The following is an 8,208-nucleotide window of genomic DNA, read 5'->3' as shown; positions in this document are numbered from 1 at the left end:
AAGTGGGGGTTGCAAATTATATTGATAGTTGGTGTTTGCAGTCAGGCATGGCCCCCAAGATACATAGGCAGTTAACACAGTATAAATTATCTTTTGTAAGTGGTGTGTAAGGTACTGAGAGCGACAGAGGGGTTTTTTAAAAAGGAAGTGCTGAAACCTCAAGCCATATCTTTGACCCAGTTCTCAAAGAGTGAACGTGTGCAGTATGTGTGGTGCATGCCCAAAGATGTGGTTTGAAGGGTTGTCCATGATGAAATGTTAAGTTCATCATGTCATGGGCACAATTCATTAAAAGACTTTACTGATCCCAAAGGGTCCAAATTTAATATACACCACATTACTCTATACCAGTGTGCATATATGAAATATATGTACAAAACCAATCTTGCAGTTTCCTGATATTCCAGATCAAAGTGACATAGTAGATATAGTATATTTGAAATATATATTTATATAGGCCAATAAAGTTGTATTTATGCATAATATATGAGCAAGCATAATGTGCAAATATGAATATAATGTAAGCTGATATCAACACATATGATATAAATATCTGATATATACATTTATACAATATGAAATAACAGAGTACAATAGAAGAATTTTTAAAAAAGATTTACAAATCACATCAGTGTACATTAGACAGTCAAGATATGCTGTATGTGCAAAAAAAGATTACAGCTTCTTATGTAATCCTTCATAGTCCCACCGATAAGAGCCAAAACTCAAAAAGATAAGAGCCAACATTTAAAGAGATGAAGGCACGTGGGCACAGCGTTCGTCCACTGGGAGGCACTATGGTGTTATGTACATATTATCCACTGCCTCACTGGAATTAAGACACGTTAACCACTGAAAAAAAAAATCCTGCTTCATGCTTGTTAGTGTGAAGCAAAGTGCAACATGCAACACAGACACTACCTGCCCTCCATCCATCAAATACCATTTTTGACAAGTTCAAGCTCATTGGCTTAGGTGCACTGATAAAGAATATACAACAATAGACTTTTAGACTTTACAATATTTCAGGAAGAAGTTAATTTCGATGATATGTGAAAGCAAAAGCATGGTTTGAGTCATACAAACATTAAGGGGACTCTTTCTTACAAAATGAATCATTATTGAAGTATATGAATCCATATGAAAATATTTTAAAATATTCAGTGATAATAGATATAATATGTCCCACCTTTGTAATAGTTGTGTGTATTTCTTATCATGGGCAATCTATGAGGTTTTGGGCCATATGACATGCAGTAGTTCAGCTGTATAATCTACACGTGCAAATTCAATGCATTCCTTGTTTTAAAGGAAATTGGAAAGTCCAAAATTTTGGTAGCATAACACAAACAAGAGAAACCACACGCTCTCTGTGCAGAGTTCAAACCCCCACAACATGCGTAGTTTTATGTGTCGTTCACACACCTCCTTTTTCTTCCACTTTCGCTCAGACTTGTCAACCGAAACCTACTCTCCCACCAGACTGTATCTGGAGACTACGGGCCACAGGGCAGGTTGAAACAGACCTTCACGTTTACACATAAAACCCCCCTGGATTGGTGCAGGAGGAGCGTGTTGAGTAATCTGTATGAAGCTTTGTATCTGCTGATACAGTAACAACTTGTCAAAATGTAGTATTGTTTTTCTCATAGTAGGATAAACATGAAATGAAACCTATTATTGTAGCCTAATACATTAATAAATTGTTTGTTTCACATTATTTCAGCTATTGCTGCCTCAAATTTGATCATTTTAACACAGAATTAATTGATAATAATAAGAAATGCAGTAATTACTTATAAAATTCTAAGTGTAATGATATAATTGATATAAGTAATGATATTAAGTGAAACAAATGTGATTATCCAGGTACTCAATATTATCAGTTAATATGTCATCTCTTATAAAGTGATGTAATAATGTGATCTTATAACAAGGTCTGGTTTGCAATAAAAAAGTGCTTCACATAGAAATGAAATGCACAAACATAACTCAGTGTGTAGTGTTGTCACTGACATTGCCCTTTGGGTTTTACAAGCACGTACAATCTGTGCAAACTCACATATTCGCCAGAGTAAAAAACATCTGCATATCCGCCTATATGTGCAAGCCATAACCACACACCTCATTGTCCTCATTTCATTTTCTGTTTTATATTAACTCTGTTTGTGCCAGGTAGTTTTACTCAAAAGCAGTGACAAAGAATCAAATAAGATGAGGAAATTAGAATAAGTTGTTTCTTTTAAATGTAATTTAAACTGGAAGAGTGCATTCCTAGAAATACAAGTTAAAAGTTTGTGTGAATGTCTAATAAAAAAAATTTAAAAAGCTTAAACTGTAGAAATATATGATTTTAAATTAGCTGATAATTCTTTACTATATTAATTCTCAGGTTTGATATTTAAATAAAAAGCAGCAGTTGCACCTTGAGTTTAAGATGCATGCTGCATACAGCATCACTTCAGTACTGTCAGCTATGGCCAGGCAGTGATATCCGTGGCCTGCATCGCTTCCTGTGGGTACACAGTGTTTGTGACAGAGTGACAGAATGTTTGTTTGTCCCAAGAGACACTGTCTACCCTGTCATTAAGGCCTTGTTTATGGGAAAGCGGGGACAGTGGTTAATGTTTGGTTAACCACTGTCTTAACTCCTGATAAGTCCCTGAATATCAACCTGAGCCCTGCGGTTGGTTAATGGCACAGGGTCTGCAAACAACAGCTTCATCGTTGCTGAGGCACGTATGCTTGTGCTCAGCTGTCAAGTTTGGCAGGCGTGCGACAACTGAGATAGGACCTCAGCATAGAGATAACTTTCTGAATAGTCAGAGAGGAAAATAACAAATATTTAGGACTGCAGTCCCCTCCTCTTTGTCTTTCTAAATCTCTCTCTTTCTCTCTCTCATACACAGGCACTCAGCTGTGGTTAATAGAGTGATAGGAAAGATTGCACGGGCAGGTGTGGGCATGGGTATACAGGATGCAAAGATTAGGATGATGTTAGGACACCTCCTATCAGAGAATCTCTCACAACCCTTCATAATAAAGCAGTGTTCAACAGACCTTTGACTGCTTGAGAAACCCACCACCAACATGCAGTCTTTTAAAGAGCAGCAAAATGAAACAAAGTGTCACAGTTACTAACCTCAAATGTCCTTTGATATGACATAACACATATTGCTCATTAACTTTGAGTGTGGCTGCTTTAATCTCACTCTTCTAAAAGTATTCTTATGTTTGCCACCTTGACATGACATGATGATGGACATGATGAGGATCTGTGGTGCTATCTTGAACCATTGGGGCTCTTCTCTCAAGAGAACCTGAGTTGGGTTTTTTTTTTAAAACACTAACTCATAGCCTCTATTTTAAAATTTCTTGAATAATAAGTGGCATTGATCCATTTCAAGCTGAAATGTTTCAGGAAAACAGTTTTTTTTTCAGGATAACAATTATTTTTTTTAGGAATGTAGGTATATATTTTGACCTGCAGCAAGAAAAACACAGGTGTCACTGATGACATTAACGAGGGCTACAATCCATTTAAGGAAGCCAGTGAACACAGTCATTGATGAGGTATTGATCACACCTGTGTTTTCCAGCTCTGGCTTTACAAGATGTGTGCTGTAAAAAAGCACTGTTCCACATAAAATATACTAATATGTGTGTGAACTGAGAGTAATGGTCAGCAGCCAACAGGCTATGCCACCTTCAGGCTCAGGAAAACACCACCAGTTGGTGGCGTTGTTGCCCAGGTGATTAATCATAAGACAATGGTAAATTCAGACTTGATTTGCCAAGAAATACAGATGAAAAGCACTTACAATAAACTGAAACAGATTAAAAATGCTGTTCTGTTTCATTTGTTGATCCAGTGTTCCTTTTTTTTTTTGGTGTGTGTTTGTGAGTGTGTGCATTATCAAGTGTCTATGTCAGTGAAAAACAGAAGTGAGAGTGAAATGAAATGACAGATTGAAGGGAACAGTGCATTTATTAGATTACTCTAACGGTCCTGTATCACATTTAACCATCAATTAGGCCTGGATGCAATTATCGCGTTACATAATCAGGGGTAATTTCATTTCTGTGTTGATTAAAGTGAGAGTTATGGGAAGAGGTGATAGAGGTAGAAAGTAATGTTTTTACAAGTGGAAGATGGATTGTTTTACAAGCTACAGAAGGAGAGACTGATGGTAGGTGGGACAGGCAGAGCGGGGGAGTGTAGACGTCACATCTGTTCCTGCCACTCCCTTGGGGGCCTGGGAGCATGGGAACCTTCAGCAGCTCCAATGGTTGAAACAGGCTTTCTCCAAAGTGCAGTCCATTTGTCAATTTAAAAAGTAAATGGAGCTATACATGGGTCTGAATGCATTGTATTTAGGGAGAAAGGGATGGATACTTGGAAGAGTTCAAGCCCCGTCCCACCCATAATCCAGTGGTGAGATAAAATAAACTCTGCATGATTAGTCCTGTAGGAAAATAAAAGCATCTGTCGTCAGTATTTCATGCATGTGGTGTGTTCTGTCTATGTAAATACATCCAATAAAAGCATCTCCTGAATCTGCGGCTTCCTGTCTGCGGCTTGTGGCTGGCACAGTGCTCGATTTGCCAAAGAGGGTTTTGAGTTTCTCTCACTGTCTTGTCCTGTGTTGGCCCCCCAGAATAGTGACCACCGCACTTTAATAAGCCATTTCACAGGGGTCAATTCTCCTTTCTCCACGGCGTCAGCTGGGTCGCCCCATTCACCCTCTTCACCCCTTCCTCAACCAGGCTCCCCCATTGGCATGTGTTCAGCCTAGTGTTGTTTACTGGACAGAGCATTTAGAGGGGTTAGCGTTTCACCATGGCAGCTGTTGGCACCATGTGCCTCCCCCTCAGGCGGCTGGCCGACTGCACGCAGGCCACTGCTTCACACACCCTCCAGCATCCCCCTGAGGACCCTCCCCTCCCTCCTCCCGGCCTCTTCGCTTGGCCTTGGTTGAGACTACCAGTAGCCTTGATCGGGTATCACATTCCAGTTTAATGTGTAGACACAGTTCTGGCTTTAATTGATGGCTCCTGGCCGGTACTCACAGTCTGCAGACGTGTATCTTGAGTTTTAAGATGTAACTTAAATATCAACAAGAAACATCCACATTCTGTGTATACAGTAGAAATCTTATATGTACAGATTTGATCCGTTCTAGTGCAACAGCTAATGTCATGTCTGTCATGAGCAGGATTAAAGGCTCCTGTCACTGCATTTCTCATGTCACCTCTGTCATTGATTGGCCTGACAACTGCAATAACCAATGTGAAGTTTCAGCACAAGATTGCATATTGAGGCTTCTGTTTTTAGCCATGCCGCATGGCTGTAGGGATGGCAATCATATAATGGTCTGAAATATCTCAACAACTACAGGATGGATTGCCATGAAATTTGGTACAGATATCCATGGTGTCCAGACGATGTGACCTAATGACTTTCGTGATCGCTTGACTTTTCCTGTTGCCCCCCACCCCACCCCGCCCCCAGAAGGTCAAAGTTTTCACTTACCCTGTGAAATATCTCAACATCTACTCAAAAGACTGTCATTCATGGTTCCTACGTGATGAATCTTAATGTCTTTTCTGAACCCCTGATTTTTTTCTCTAGTATCACCATGAGGTTGACATTTGTGATTTTGAGTTAAATGTCTCAACAAAAATTGAATGGACTGCCATGAAATTCGGTACAGACAATCATGCCCCCCTCAGGATGAACTCTATTAACTTTGGTGATTTCTTAAAGGATAAGGCTTGTGATTTCCTATATATTTCTTAATGTCAACAAATCTCATGTGTAGGACCAAATCAACAATGGACTTTGTGTATCCAAAGCCTGATATATGATATTCTGCCGTAGACCTTCGTTGTTGTCCAAAAACCATTAAAAACATGTCAATGAGCCACATCGTTGCATTGGGTGACTTTGTACATCGTAAATTTCTTAAAGAACTTCAATGCAAAGTGAAGAGGTTGTGATATGTAGCAGAACAACCTAGCAAAGCACTGTAAACAGAACAGAAAAGCCCATAGACTGTATATAAAGAAGTCGCTAGAAAGGCTGTAGTCTCTTAGTCTTGTTTAGGAATAAGAAAGAGATGATAGGAGGATCCAGAGAATGAAAGAGGAGAAAGAACTCTGCAGAGTTCAGCACAAAATGTGGCCAGATGATAAGATGAGAATTAAAATATAGGGAGGATGCATGAGTGAGCAAAGTAATATGCTACTTTGTGAAAATGTAGTGTGGAAAGAGGAAAGTATGCACTTATCTCTGTGACATTTTAGTTCTGTGAATCAGACATGGCTCACTAATCAGCCAATAAACCAGTCAGCAATTTCTAGCTGAAGTCATCACCTTCTGCTGTGATTCAGGAGACAGGGAGCAAAGAAATATGCAAGATAGACACAAACACACTCCTACAATTCTCTAAAATATAAATTCACTTGCAGACGTACATACTCTGAGATGCTAACATCTCCTTCCATCGTGACTGGAAGATGGCTGTGTTTTTGGAGAGACAGAAGAGATTGTGAATGTCGGTAATCTTGTCCCACCCTGCCCCAGAGAGTCTAGTGAGTCTAGGGAGAGTGGTGTAGAGAAGCAAGGTCAGGGTGACAGTTGTCAGGCCCCCCATCCATACCATTTGGATGGAAAGTGATACCACAGACAGCTGAGGCTGCTTCTGTCACTCTCAGGGTTAATTTGGAGCGTCTTAACATTCACTTTGCTCAGGACAGATTTGTAATGAACGTGGAACTGGGGGGTAAATGGAAATCTCAGCATCTGTGTCTCCTTACATCTCACTTTTGACTTTCACACACGCATGCACACTGAATTACATTCACCATGTCAAGGCCACAGAACAGATTCTCGAGGTTGTCTCACCGGTTGTTGTTGTTTAACCGCAGAGTCATGCGGTGCCCATAACTCTCCCAATCATATTCACTGCGGCGAGGCCTGACACCCTCCCATCCCGCCCCACCCACGCACTCCTGGGGCCCCGATCATGATGAGAGCCCCTTGGTGAATGTTTCCCTCCTTAACCAGTCAGGCTGCATATCAGGTGGGCCCTAAAATAAACAGCTGGGAAACGGGATGAGGCTCTCTGGACACCAGATATACCATCTCCAAATGGGACCCAACAAGTTCCACACACGCCAACAGCACTTGCGTGTGGATATAAAGAGGTATAAATGAGATGGCATGAGCAGCAGCGTGTTTATGGGTGATACTGCATGATATGTGTACAGTGAGTGTACAGTTTCCCTGTAGAGGATGTTTATGTTAAGATGTGTCCCACTTTTAGTTTGAATGACTGAAGGGAAACATGTATGTGCATTGATGTCCAATGATATAATTATCTGTTTATTACAACTTTGGCGTTGTTCTTAGCCATTATAGCAGCATGCATGGCTAAGGAAAGCAGTGTTGGTCTTTCCACATTGGTTGAGAGTGAAATATCTCAAAAACTCCTTGATGTATTGCCATGAAAGTTTTAAGCAGATATCCATTGCGCTCAGAGGATGAATCTTAATGACTTTAGTGATCCTCAGGCTTTTCTTTTATTGCTACCATGGGGTTGATATTTTTTGTGAAATGTCTCGACATTTGTAGGATGTATTGCACTGCAATTTTCACGTCATCTGTGAAATATCTCCACATCTACAGGATAGATTGGCACAAATTTTAATACAGACAGGTGTGGTTCCCAGATGATTTATCCTTATAACTTTCTTGACTTTGGCTTTTATGACTTTGGTTTTGAGTGCAATGTCTGGACAACTATAGGGTGTGTTGCCATGAAATTTGGTACAAATTCATGTCCCGCTCAAGATGAATTGTAATAACTGATGATGCCTTAACATCTCATCTAAGCACCATCATCAGGTCAAACTTTTGATTTGTCCAATACTTTGGTTTTTGACCAAATATCTGCAAAACTAATGACATTCCCATCAGCCTCAGCTGTACTTAGTGGTTATTAGCAAACATTACCATGCTAACATGCTAAACTAACATGGTGAACGTGATAAACATTATACCTGCTAAATATCAGCATGTTAGCATTGTCATGGTGAGCATGTTGGTATGCTGACTTTAGCAACTAGCTAAAATCAAATCAAATCAAATTAGTACAACATTTTGAGCACACTCACTTTCAGTTTTATGTCCAAATAAAGTACTTT

The sequence above is a fragment of the Thunnus albacares genome, chromosome 18, assembly GCF_914725855.1.
Source record: "Thunnus albacares chromosome 18, fThuAlb1.1, whole genome shotgun sequence".
Taxonomy (NCBI): domain Eukaryota; kingdom Metazoa; phylum Chordata; class Actinopteri; order Scombriformes; family Scombridae; genus Thunnus; species Thunnus albacares.
Note: the sequence above shows the minus strand (reverse complement) of the source record.